Below are 14505 nucleotides of genomic sequence, written 5' to 3'. Positions count from 1 at the left end.
AAGAAGAAGAAGAAGAAGAAGAAGAAGAAGAAGAAGAAGAAGAAGAAGAAGAAGAAGAAGAAGAAGAAGAAGAAGAAGAAGAAGAAGAAGAAGAAGAGGAAGAAGAAGAAGTAGAAAAAGAAGAAGAAGAAGAGGAGGAGGAGGAGGAGGAGGAGGAGGAGGAGGAGGAGGAGGAGGACACTATGCCATGAAACAGGAGTAAAGGACATGGATTACTCTTGTAAGCAGAGTTTAAAGAACCTTATCATTTGTTGGATATACTGGCTTAGTTCATGGTAGTTTCCTCTATGTTTAAATGTGTTTATAGATGCTGACTTACTCAAAGTTCAGGTTTAAAATGTAACAAAGTTTTCTTCAATGAAGATCAGAATTTTGATATGTGTAAGTATGTACCAAATGACAACACCAAGTGACAGGTTGTGATAGTTAATCCTGGCCATCAACCTAGCTACACTTGGAATCAATTAAAATTCAAGTAGCTGGGCTCACCTGAGAACGGTGATAAACTTGACTGGATTACACGAGGCAGGAAATACCACCCTATATCTGGGCCACATTACAAGGCTTCAGAAGGAGGAAGTTTTCCTTTTGCCTACTTGTTCTTACTCTGACTGGCAAGTTCATCTACACTGGTGCTGAGGCATTCCTTCACTAGTATTGGAATGTACTCTTTCAGGATTCCAATATACACTGAAGAGGAGATGTTCTCCTTCTTGGAGTTTCCCAGGCACCAACACCTGATTGGAATTGCTGAGACAACCCATGTCACCAACTGCATGTCTACTGGATTCTTGGCCTCTCCATGAGGAGACACTCATTGTTGGACTGCCCAGACCATATACAGCCTCTTATAAACAACCACATACAAACTACTCTTATAAATCTTGTGTTTGTATGTGTGTTTATTCTCTCAATTTTGTTTCTTTAGAGAGCCCTAACTAATACGCATGCCAACATGAATAGGAATGTTGTCACAAAACCCTACCAATAGATGCAGAGCAACAGAAAAAAAAAGAAATGCTGCTGACAGAGGAAGATCAGTCTTCTCCAGGGATGAACCCTCATACAAGTTATCCAATCCCAAGATGTCATTCCTAAAGACATATGAAAATACTAAATGAACCCATCATGTTGTATTTATAAATGCATACGCAACAATAACAGTTAAAGGCTATGGCAAACATTTTAATTTCTCTTCCAGTTTGACTTCTTAAAAGTTTAGACATTTATTCTTATGGTACTCATGGTTCTTTGCAAACAAACATTCTTTCCAAAAGAATCATTCTTCTCTCATATATTCACAGTCCATAAACAGCATCCAGTTTCTCCTAATTTCAAGCCTGATAATTTGTGCTATCATGAGCAACTTACACATTTGTTAAAATAGAAATACCTCTTTATGAAGTTCATTTCTACCATTGTCAGTAATCTAAAGATTTTCTTCACAGTTAAGCACCCTAGACTATATAGTTAAGATCTAACTGCAGAGGCTTGTGATTAGACTTTCATCTTGTTTTTTGAACCTTATTAAGTTCTCATCATGGTTAATATTTCATCTGGTTTGTTGCCTAGCTCATTTTCAGGCTCTTTGGAGTGTCTTGTATCTCTGCTCTAAGCAGAGTTATTGCAAAGCAGGCCCAAGTGTTCTTTGCCTGTCTTTGATCATACTCAATAATGTGGTCTCGAAGAGTGTTTGACAAATTATCCCAGTTAAGGGAAACTGCCTGAGGGCACCTATTAATTCTTCCATAAAGATCCAAGTCCTAATAAGTACAACTGTGGCAAGCAACACAACTATGTTTTAAATATATTCCTGGGACTTAAAATTGAAAACAAGAAAGACAGACTTTTAGAACTGAAATGTATTTTATAGATTTGTTTTCACTTTGAAAACAAGAAACCTAGACCCAGAGCAGGTTTTTAATTTTCCCACAGACACACAACATTTGTAGCAACCTTGAGAGAGAGAATGTCTTTCCTCACCTCTCAATATATTGTTGATTGTGTTTTTATCTCTTACTATAATACCGCTTATATCAATCTGTGATATTTTAATTGATACTTTCTCTAATTGTGAATAATTTCTCAAACTGTCATACAAGTTATACATATAATTGTTTAATATATCCTTAAAAGAAAATGATAAATGTTCACCTACAATAATAAAATAGAAAAGCAAAATCTTTAATTTGAAAATATGATTATTTTACTAGATCATATTTTGAAAAAAAATTGCCAGATGAAGATATTTAATATTTATGAATAAATAAGGATTACCATTTTCACTAACATAGAAAATATGTATTTCTTTAACATGATAAATTCACAAGAATGAAAACCTCAAAATGCCTTGGCAAATATTTGATCACTGATGAATCCATTAGAGAATAATAGATTAGTATCTTAGTTATCACTGTGCAGGTTCCAAGTTAATAGTTTTAAGGGTATAACAACCAATATTTTAGTCACTAGCTTATGTAGCTAGTTCAATGTAAATTAAGTAAAATTAATTTTAATTCTTCTATAGTACTAGTGTACCTAAAATGTTTAGAATCTGCATGTTCTAAGTAGCAATTAAATTAGATTAGGATGACAGAGAATATGGGTTCACATAGAAAACTCTTGCTAATGTAATTCCATAGTATTATGAATTCTGATTTTCAGAGGATAAAACCAGGATTTAGTTACAGATCCATCCTCAAATGTGTAGTCAGTTAAAAGTTAGGACTAAATTATTTTTCCTAATAACACTATGTTTATCAGTTAAAGGATAGAAAGAATTTTCTGCTGCATGATTTCAGAGGTACCAAGTTATGACCATGTGAAAGGAAGGAGAGAAAGACAGGGAGAATTTGTAGCACAATATTTTCAAGAGATAATTTTATCCAGCTAGAGCTCACTTAAGGTCTATTTAACTATTATTAACTTGAATTTATTCATTAATGAAATTTGCCTTTTCATGATCAAATCATTAATTACATCTCCGTAGTACCACCTGTTGTACAAATTTGGGGAAACCCTACATATCCAACCTCAATACCATATAAAAATATTTATGGCAGCCAGGTATGATGGCTACCATGAACACCACACCTACATTTAATCCCAGCACTCAGGAAGACAGAGGCAGGCAGATTTCTATGAATTTGAGGACAGCCTGGTCTACAAGTCCAGTACAGAACAGCCAAGGCTAAACAGAGAAATCCTGTCTAGAAAAAAAAAATCTATGAATTTCATTTTTTTTCCCCATAGCTACCATGGTTTCATGAGCTTGGACTTTGATCCAGAGTTTGTCATTAAATTGGGGAAATCATTAATATGCCAGGCCTTGTTAGGTTGTGGACTAACAAGAAGAGATTAGTGAACTTCTCTTGGGACATTGGTCAGTGGCCAGGCATAAGCTTTGGCTCTGAATAATCTCTGGCTTCCTATTTTACCATTCCTTACATCAAAGCACTTACTTCTGTATTGAGATACAGCCAAGAGAGCTTACTGAGAGGTCAAATGAGCAAAGCCTAATCCTGGACTTCCAGGCTCCAAAACTATTAGCTTCCTAAATCTTTTCTTTAACCCTTACAGTAATTTTAACATTAATTATTGCATGTTTGAGAAGGACAATAAACACAGACTTCTGTCTTTTTGTTTGTTTGGTTTGGTTTCTGGTTATGTACGTTGTTTATGTATATTGTTATGTATGTTTATGTACATTGTAAATGAACATGTTTTACGTTTTTCCCTCTTGGAGATTATTGGCAATTTATAGCTGTTAACAAAGATAGAGTCAGATTTCTTAGGAATGAGGGCGCTGATAGGTTTCTCAGTGCCTAGGGAGATGATTCCAACCCATGTACATAAGAACAGCATAAACTGTACTTGGTGGGTTAAAAGTAAATAATTTATTACAAAAAGAGGCCATTAAGTTTGAAGGAAGATATGTTAGGGAGTTGTGGAGAATTAGAAGGGGAATGAAGAATGGCTATCAAAGAGATGTATGGTACAAATACATGAAGTTTTCAACCACTTAGTACAAATTAAAATAGAAACAATTGAAATATTGTGCTGCAATTATTAATCTGAGACAGTCTTATCATATCAGTCAGGCAGATTCTGACTAGTCATCCTCCTGCCTCTGTTCCCCAAGGATTAGGATCAAAGATGCAATATGGCAAAATCAATCTAAATTAACACTTTACATTTCTGTAATAACTTCTACTCTTATTTGAAAGAAAACTCCACATTTTAAGAACTGCATATATTGTCACCACCAAACCACTATTGGAAGATAACAGATTTTTCCTCTCATATTTTCACCCAGGAAAATGCTTTGTTAGCTCACTCAAAACTTTACATTTATTTAAACGTGAAGAAATACGGGACAGTGAAGAGTACAAATCCAGTAGACCAGTAGTGACGTTTTCATCAAAAGACCACAGTAAAGGATATAATAAAAGATGACAAAGCTGTGCAAGTTACAGGTACTCACAGAGAGGGGAAAAAAAAATGAAGCACTTAGGAAAACTTAGTAGCTTCTTCATCTTGTGAGTTTACATTCACAACATCACTTAGAAGATGTACTCATTGAGTTACTACAATTAAACTGTAGGTGCTGAATTGTCTTCCAGGGTATGATTCTGGTTCTCATGGAAACTGGTATTTAAATTGTAGTTAGCAGTACATGCTTGAAAATGGAAAGATTTAAAAGTCTGCCAGCACATTAAAAACGCCATGCAAATTAAAGGGTAAAGATTATGTTATAAAAAGGCAAATATGGCCATTGTCTCATTCAGCCATCATCAGAGAAGCTTCCCTCTCCAGTTAAATGAAAACCAATACAGAAACCCACAACAGGTCAATGTACAGAAAGTGACAGACTAGAACACTCAGTCTTAAATGAATGTATTCATCGACTCCTCCCCTCAGAAGAGAAGGCAGAAAGATTGTAAGAGCCAGAGTGGGTGGAAGACATCAAGGAAACCATGTTTTCCAGACAAGACAGGACTTCACATATATGAACTCACAGAGTGGGTTGCGGTCTACACAGGGTCTACAGGGGTCAGAGCCAGATGCAGTCAGAGCACTGAGAAGGGGAAATGAAGACATGTTCTCCCGTCCTTAATGAAGAAACTACCACCGACTGATAAGAGCTTTCTAAAACAGGCTTGAAAAGCCGGCTTTCTTCACTCAAGGGCACAGCCAGCAGTAGACCTGTGCAGTATTTTGAAGTCTATTTTTGCTCTCATGGTCTTTGTTTGCTTATTTGTTACATTACAGGTCTTTTGTGTGTGTATTATAGTAAGTGATAATTGTGTTTTTTATGAGGTTTTATGTGTTTCCTGTGCTTCCCCTTATTTTCTCCCTTTAGGTTCGTTTGTTTAGTTGTCAGTTTGTTTTCTAAAGAGAGAGAGAAAGAAAGAAGGCATGAAACTGGATAGGTGGAGATGTGGGGAGAATCTGGAAAGAGATGAAGGAGCTAAAAAAGTGATTTGGAATAAACTGCAAGAAAAATTATTTTCAATAAAATTTTTCAAAAGTTATGTTACTTTTATTTTGTTATTTGAAATATCCTTATTCACATAAATATTTCCGTTCTGTTAAGACATACATAATTTGGAGGAATTTTGAACTACAATATCATTTTTTTTTAGAATACATTGAATATTGTTTGGATTTTTGTTGGTTTTATTGATTTTTGTTTGTTTGTTTGTTTGTTTGTTTAAAATAGATTCTGCCCTCATGCAATACATCTTGACCACAGTTTCCTCTTTCTTCACCTTCACTCCACCCAGCTCCTGCCTGCCCCTCCTCTCTGACCATCTCCCTTCAGAAAAGAGCAGGTCTCCGAGAGACAACAACCAAACATGACAAAACAAGATGCAATAAAACAAGGCAAAAGCCTTCATATTGAGACTGAACAAGACACACCCATAAAAGGAAAACAGTCCTAAGAGCAGAAAAAAAGAGTCAAAGACAACACATTCCACTTTTAGGAGTTCCACAAAAATTAACAGCCGTAAAACATACACAGAGGACCTGGTACAGAGCCATCTGTGCAGGCGCTGGGTTTTCTGCCTCAGTCTGTGTAATTCCGTATAAGCCCAGCTTACTTGATTCAGTGGTCCCTGTTGGGTGACTTCCATCACCTCTGACTCCTACAGTCTAACCACCCCTTCCAAAAGGTTCTCTAAGCTCCAAGGGGAGGAATCCAATGGAGACCACCAAGTTAGACTCCCTCTATATGTACTGTCTGGCTGTGGATCTCTGAACCAACTCCCCTCTGCTGCCTGAGTAAGCCTCTCAGATGATGACTGGACAAGACACTGGTTATAAGTGTAGCAGAATATTATTTCACTGATTTTTTTGCCAGTCATGTTTGCTTCCCCCAAACCTGATCCTTCCTTCTCTTGTACCCACCTACCCCAAGTCCACCTAGGAAACATACTCTATTTCCCCTTTTCAGGAAGATCCATGTATATCCCTAGATCTGCCCTTTTTACCTAACCTCTTTGAGTATGTGGATTGTAGATTGATTATCATGTACTGACAGCCTGATATTAACTTGTAAGTGAATACATACCATAACTATCTTTCTAAATCTGTATTATCTCATTTGAGATGATTTTTTTCCTAGTTGCACCCATTTGTTTGCACATTCCATGTTATTATTTTTTAAGAGCTGAGTAATAGTTGTGAATAAATACATTTTACATTTACTGCATAGCAGTGACTATGAATTGATTGAAAAGTGGAAATCTTTATTCTCTCTCTCTGTCTTCTTACACACACCCAAAATATATTGTCCAGGCCCAACTTGAGATCCACTCAATGGGAGAAAACCAGCCCCTGATACTATTAATGATTCTCTACTCTACTTACAGATAGGAGCTTAACTATCTTCTGAGAGGCTTCATCAAGCAGCTGATGGAAACAGATGCAGAAACCCACAGCCAAAGAATAGGAGATGCTTGGAGAGTCTTGTGGATGACTGATAGAAAGAATTGAGGAAGCCTGAGGGCTTTAAGGAAACCACAAGAAGACCTACAGAGTAAAATAATCAGGGCCAATGGGAGCTCACAGAGACTGAACCACCAACCAAAGAGTATTGATAAACTTGACCGAGGCTCCCGGCACATATGTAGCCTATGCACAGCTTGGTCTTCATGTGGATCCCCAAACAATTGGAGCAGGGGCTGTCACTGACACCGTTGCCTGACTCTGCAGTCCTTTCCTCTAGCTGGGATGCCTTGTCTGGCATCATTGAGAGAGGATTGCTGCAACTTGATGTGCCAGAATAGGTTGGTACCCATGGGGGCCTCCCCTTCTCTGAGAAGAAAGGGAGGGTGCAATGGAGGAGGGGGATGTGAAGGCGGGACTGGGAGAAGAGGAGGGAGGAAGGGGCTTTGATCAGAATATAAAGTGAATGAATAAATAAAGGAAAAAAGACTGGGGGATTGGATTTTGGAAGCAGTAGGAGGTATTTTTCTTTGCATAAATTCAATATAATATATAATATGAAAACTATTGGAATATATTTTAAACGTAGCTGTAAATTTTAAAAATTCATCCTGCATTGGTTGTGCTATGTGAATGTTCATCTCTTGAGAGATATATTCTGTAGAAATAAATCTCTAAAATGTTGTTTTGTAGGCAATGTTCTATTGGTATAAAGATAAAATGATATTTAAAAGTCTACTTTTTACATGAAAATAAATGCAACATATTTATTAGATTATATTGATGAATTTATTTGAATTGTTCACTGAAGCAGAAAGCCAAGACAATAACATCAAATGAATGTGTAATATACTGAGATATGTACCTGTTTTCTATTCGCTTGAAAACTAGAAGGTAGAAAGAATCAACAAATACTCTTTTATATAGTTTGTAGCTTGAAATTCTATGAAAACTTATAGTTAGAATAAAATGTAGAAGCTGTTGACCATTATGAAGATAAGCATTCATTTTTTAAAACTTAACTCAGAAGACATATATTTAGCAGTTGCTAAATTCTTGGAAAACACGTAACTGATTGTTGTTTATTAAAACAGTTACAGGTACTCTTTTTTGATTATCCACCATGACTAATAGTGAGACCTTACTAGTAAACCACTCATTTTGTATACAAAAATTAAGGAAATCAATCTGGAACTGACTGGGAAATTTCCTCCATGCTGGACAGATTACATAGTGTCTTCTCTACAGTACCTTCAGTACTCTACAGTACTATACAGGCTATTGGGGGAAACAGACATAAGTGGTCTCATCCACTCATTAAGCTTTTGAACTTTTTATACTACAATACTGAGCTGCTGGCATGATTTGATTAATAATGAAATAATGGAATGATTATTATGGAGAGAGATAACCAAGTGCTTGCTGTAGATATGATGCCTGCTCCACAGGAAGGATTACATACTTGGTAGTTTAAAATTTAAACCTGATCAAGAGGCCATGACTAGAAAGTTTATAAGTCCTAAGAGTAGGAAACTAACATTATTGCTTTGCTAAACATACATACTATTAAATGACATTCTGAATGGCTGTTTTCAATTTCAGTCAGAGAAGCTTTCTTTTACAGTAGGTAGTAGTTAATGTAGAAACTTATAACTGGTCAAAATGTCAGGCAAAAGGAACTCTGGGTGCTCAGCTGTGTATGAGTCATCTATATAAAACTATCATCATCTGAGATTCAAAAGACTACATGAAAGAGAGGACAACAGGAGTGTAAGAGCCAGAGAATGGGGAGGAATGCTGTGAAATGCTGTGCTCTGGATATGCCATGGGCATTGCACTCATGAAACACTGCAACTGTGGTTACTGCACAATATTAAGCTAGTCAAATCTCAGCATGAGTGTGGAAGGAGTTACTGGTACAGGAGCTAGTCACAGATGATAGCATCGGAGGGAAGAAGAACCCTTCTCCTTGAGGACTGGCAACAATTAGGTGGTTCATGCTCATTTCCACAGTCAAGTAACAAGACATATTAATTGGATTGAACAAGTTACTAGTAATAAAAAAAAATAAGATATGTAGGTTGATGGTCGATGTAGTAGGATCACACCAGGGGAGTTGAAGGAAGATAGTAATGAATAATATGATCAATATAATAATAAAATATCATATAATAATAAAGAATTATTTCTAAATGAGACTTCTCAGTCGCAAGTTGTTTAACTACTTGTGACATTTACTTGTATGTACACTTAGATGTTAGATCACCAATAGACTAATGTAGAACAAGGATATATTTCAATGTTAGAAAATTTCTGGAGCATACAGAGGACTAAAACATTTTTGTTGCAAGTTGCAACAAATATGGTGACAGAGCAATACAGGGCAGACATATTAAAATGCCTCTTTCCAATAAATTTTACACTCCCACTTAAGTCAAGAGGAATAAAAATGAGGAAGAATCCTGGATTCGATTGTTGGACTTGGGGCTACTTAAATTTGCTATTTATGTGAGAGGATATGTCACCACACGTGATAGTGAATGGGAAGGCTTGGTGTTTGTGTCTCAGTCACTGGTGCAGCAAGTACAAGAATACTGATCATACTTTAGGGGATGCAAATGAGATTGGAATCATTGTTAGTTGTTTAACCTGTTTAGATTGCTTATTGATAACTACTGTATGCATGACTTTAGTTAGCTCAAAACCTGCAAACATGAAAACGCAATACTTACAGTTCCAGAGTTCTTGAAATGAAATAAGGACAATGGTGATAATACTGTTGTTGTATGTTGTGTGTGGTACTATTATTTTATGTAAGGAAGGTGACAGGTACATAGCCTGTACCATAAACATAGTCCCTTAAAAAACTATAATGTAAGCAGTGTTACTCTTCCAGTTTTTCAGCTGAGAGAGCTGAAGCCCAGAGACTCTAAATAACCAAGTGTCACATGACTATCAACTGATAAAGTAAAAATTCCAATGCCAAAAGGTATCCTTGAAATTTATTTAATATAAAATGTATCCTCTTAAAGTTCACAGGCATGAATACATAGAATAGAAACTGTTCTGTAGTTAAGTCCAAGATGCCATGATGGCTCAAATTTTGAAGCAGCTACTTTGGTCCATGGAGACTCCATGTTGAAGGTAGTGACAGCCATTATTGCCAAGGTGTAAGGACCACATAATTCTAGATATAAGGTAGAGTTAACAACTAAGGCCAACAAATATTCAGTCCAAAATTATGTACCTGCTGAAAAAGCAACAGTTAGTTTAAAATATTCAGTCCCAAACTATGTACCTGCTGAAAAGCAAGAGTATCATGTACTTGTATCGGTACTGTATGGTTAGTTGAAAGAGGTGAAACAGTAGAGGTATTGGAGCATAGAGAAAAGCTGCAGATATCATTATTGTCCAATGTTAAGATCAAAGGAAGAACATTTGATGCTCACATACCTTCTATGGTACAAAGCAGCTATTATACATTTGAAAATGTCATTTGAAAAAGTTCATTTAAGTGAAACTGAACAAAACAACAATTTATGAACAAGACAGGTAGTAAAAAGTTCAAATATCTCAGATATCTGAGAACACTTCCAGACTATAGTGACTGGGAGACCCATTTATGATGATAAAACACTGTAGTAGTTTGGTCTTGAGTTGATATGACAAAAAGAAACATGAATAGAAACTTCATAAAGTAATAAAATATGCACAGACGTATTGGAATGCCACTTTACCGTGAGCATGCCGTCACAGTTCAGGAAGCCAGTGAGTGCTGCCTGAAGCACCTCAGCTCAGATTCTGACCATGGCTTGCTACAAATTGTAATAGTTCTACATACACACAGTGTTTTCTGCTTTTATAGAAATATGATTTCATATTTAATTTAAAAAGACCTTAAATATTTTCCTATTGCCGTTATTTGACATTAAAGTATCAAATTATTATGTACGTGGAATGTACTGTATTAACATGTTTATTTTCTTTTTTAATTAAAGATTTATTTTAAAATGTTCCATATTTGCTGACAATTCAGTGGATACAGAAAGAAACGATGCATTCATGACACACCAAAAACAAGCAATAAGACCACAAAAGTAGACGCATATTAGCCAGTTACCAGTGTCAAACACAAATAGTCTCCCAAATGAGAATTGTCAGAAAAAAAATTATAAATAATATTATACAGGCTGAGTTGGTTTCATATATGTGTATGTATGTATGTATGTATGTATGTATGTATATACATGAGAATTTGAAGAGAGGAAAAAGAAACAATTATAATCTCAAAAAAAAATAAAAGAAATAATTAAAAAAAGAAAACATGAACCCAGTTTATACAAATAAACTATCCTTAGGAAATTTACTTTAGATTTGAAGATGAGTGGTGGATCGTTCAAGGACAGAAAGATGATATTCCATTTTAATAGTAAGCATGAAAGCAATGGAACAGCTATACAAATATAAAAATAAAAGAGATTAAAGCTTGAAAAGCTGTTACAAGTAAAAGTAGATATTAAATCTATATAAAGTAATCACTCATATATAAGAAATAGTACTCACCTTCCTTTAAATTATATATATAAAAAAAAGCCTCAATACATGACACATGGGAGATTGAAAGAGAGGAATGGATATCAACAATAACAGGTAAAGAACACAGCAGTCACTTTACTTAATGATTATAGACAGTAGGGTTTAAGAGTTGCAGTGTTTTTTTTTTAACTTTTAACTTTATTTATTTAGTTGTTCACCTTACATTTCAATCTTAGTCCCCATCCTCCTCTCCTCCTGGTCTCACCCTCACTCCCCCTATCCACTTCCACTTTCCCTTCCATTCAGGAACAGCCTCTTTCCCCCCCTCCCCCCAACACACACAGTAATCCACTCCAGCACTTCAAGCTGCATTAGGACTGAAGGTCTCCTACACATATATACCTGATGGACAACTTCATGTTCTTGTGGGTTCCTTGGTATGGAGAGTGGGGGCTGTTTCCTATATGGATTCTGTTGCATGCTTTTCCATCACTCGCCTCTGGTGGGGCTGCCTTGCCAGGCCACCTTGGAAGAGGATGTGCTCAGTACTGATGCAACTTGAGCAGTTTTTTTTTTTTAACTCCTCTTCTTAACATGTTTACATTCATTAAGCAGAAACAAAATAGCACATTTTTCTTTAATTACAGCGCAAGATTATTTGTGATAAACCATATCTAAGTCTACAAAAGAAGTCTCAAAAGATTTTAAAAGATTAAAATTATATATCTAAAAGAGCAAAAATAAAGCTTGGAATCAATAATCAAAACTGGGAAATGTTACCACAAAAACTAATAGCACAAAGAATAAACAGCTTGAAATCAAAACAGTCTCTTCAAAAGCTCAAGTCACACTCTAAACCCCATGGGGTACCACAAAACAGGACTCAGAAATATTTATGTCTGTAATCATATTATAAAAGAAGAAAAATCTTAAAGTAATAATTTAACATCTACACTTTATGGAACTAGAAAAATGGCAAAGAGCACAAAGCAGAGAGAGATCAGAAAGAGATCTGTTTGATGCAAATGATATCAGAAACAGAATATCAGTGCGAAACAACATAGTTTGCTTGAAAATATTGAAAAAGTGTAAAGATTAGAAAGGCTTGTAAAGAAAGAAATGAGGTAAAATGAAATAAATTAGAAAGAGCCATGAGGCTATTACTCCTTCATTCACAAATTATTAAAGGTTTATATGAATGATGAATATCATGGCCACATGGGATGACACTCACCCTCAATCCTAGCATCCAGAAAGCAGAAACAGGAACATTTCCAGCCTGGCTTACATAATAAGTTCCAAGACATCCTGACCCACATTGTGTAACCCTGTACTAGAAGAAAAAATGGAGGAGAAAGAAGAAGGAGGAGGAGAAGAAGAAGGAAGAAGAAGGGTGGGGAAAAAAGAAAACAAAGGAAGAAGCCCTCCTGTATATGAAAAACAAAGGGGCTGAGAAAGAAATTAGGGAAACTACACCCTTCACAATAGCCACAAATAATACAAAGTACTCTGGTGTGACTCTAACCAAGCAAGTGAAAGACCTGTTTGAAAAAACAAAACAAAACAACAACAACAACAACAACAAAAAAAACTTTGAGTCTCTGAAGAACGAAATTGAAGAAGATATCAGAAGAGGGAAAGATCTTCCATGCTCATGGATCAGTAGGATTAACATAGTGAAAATGCCCATCCTGCCAAAAGCAATCTACAGATTCAATGCAATTCTCATCAAAATACCAACACAATTCTTTACAGACCTTGAAAGAACAATTCTCAACTTCATATGGAAAAACTTAAAACATAAAACCCAGAATTGCTAAAACAATCCTGTACAGCAACAGATCACCTGGAGGTGTCACCATCCCTGATCTCAAGCTGTACTACAGAGCAATAGTAATAAAAAATGCATGGTACTGGCATAAAAACAGATTTATGGATCAATGGAATCAAATTGAAGACCCAGAAATAAACCCACACATCTATAGATACTTGATTTTTGACAAGGAAGCCAAAACCATACAATGGAAAAAAAGATGGCAGAAAGAGGAAGAGGAGTAGTCGTCATTATCACCTATCACCATCATACACTAAAAAACTAAACAACTGCACGCAATGTAGAGATTCCTACTAATATGCATCCCAGTAAAACTGACTTTAAATGACCTAATAACTCAAATAAGTTGAATTAGTAATCTAAAACTATTTAAAAATATTTCAGGAAACATTGATGAATTCTGCCCAACTTTTAAAGAACATAAATCACCAACATGGGGCTGGAGAGGTGACTCAGCAAATTAAAATGCCTCCTGTTCTTCCAAGTATTGTAATGCAATTTCCAGCACTCATATCAGGCAGCTCAAAACTACCTAAAACTTTCCAGTTTTAGTTTTAGTTTCCACCTAAAATTTCCCAGTTCCAGGAAAATTTTTGCCTATTTCTATCCTACATGGGCACTGCATTCATGCATGGCATTTTTACTAAACATAAGAAATATTTAAAACTAAAGAATGAAAACCATCAATTTACTCCAAACCAAACAATGAATGTTCAAGAACCTACCTGTCCCATTCTCTGAGCAAAGCACTGCATAAGTTTCCAAACCAAACATAGAAACTGTAAGGAATCTACAGATCATTTATTTCTCTTTTAGACATAGTAAAATCCTTAACAGATATCATCTAACTGGATCTAGCAATGCATTTGAAAATGTTATAACTTATGATTGAGTGTTATTTTCCAAGAATGAAAGAGTTGTTCAACATAAGAAAATTCAGGAAATTCATTTGCTGTAACTAACGAATTAGTATAAAGGAAAAATACAGCCATACATGTTTCTTTCACATGATAGATCAGTATATTTGTTAGCTCTCAATACATTTTCAACATAGAAGCAAAAAGCTAGGAAAGGAAGTATCATCAAAAAACTTAATGGCATTTATTTTAATATTTTCTAGAAAATATGTAATAGAAACTCAGAAAATACCAATGTTAATGAGGTCTAAAAAATGAACTCATATA

The sequence above is a fragment of the Psammomys obesus genome, unplaced genomic scaffold, assembly GCF_907164565.1.
Source record: "Psammomys obesus unplaced genomic scaffold, mPsaObe1.curated_primary_1811, whole genome shotgun sequence".
NCBI lineage: Eukaryota > Metazoa > Chordata > Mammalia > Rodentia > Muridae > Psammomys > Psammomys obesus.
The sequence above is the reverse complement of the archived record's forward strand: the minus strand, read 5'-3'. Positions refer to the sequence as shown.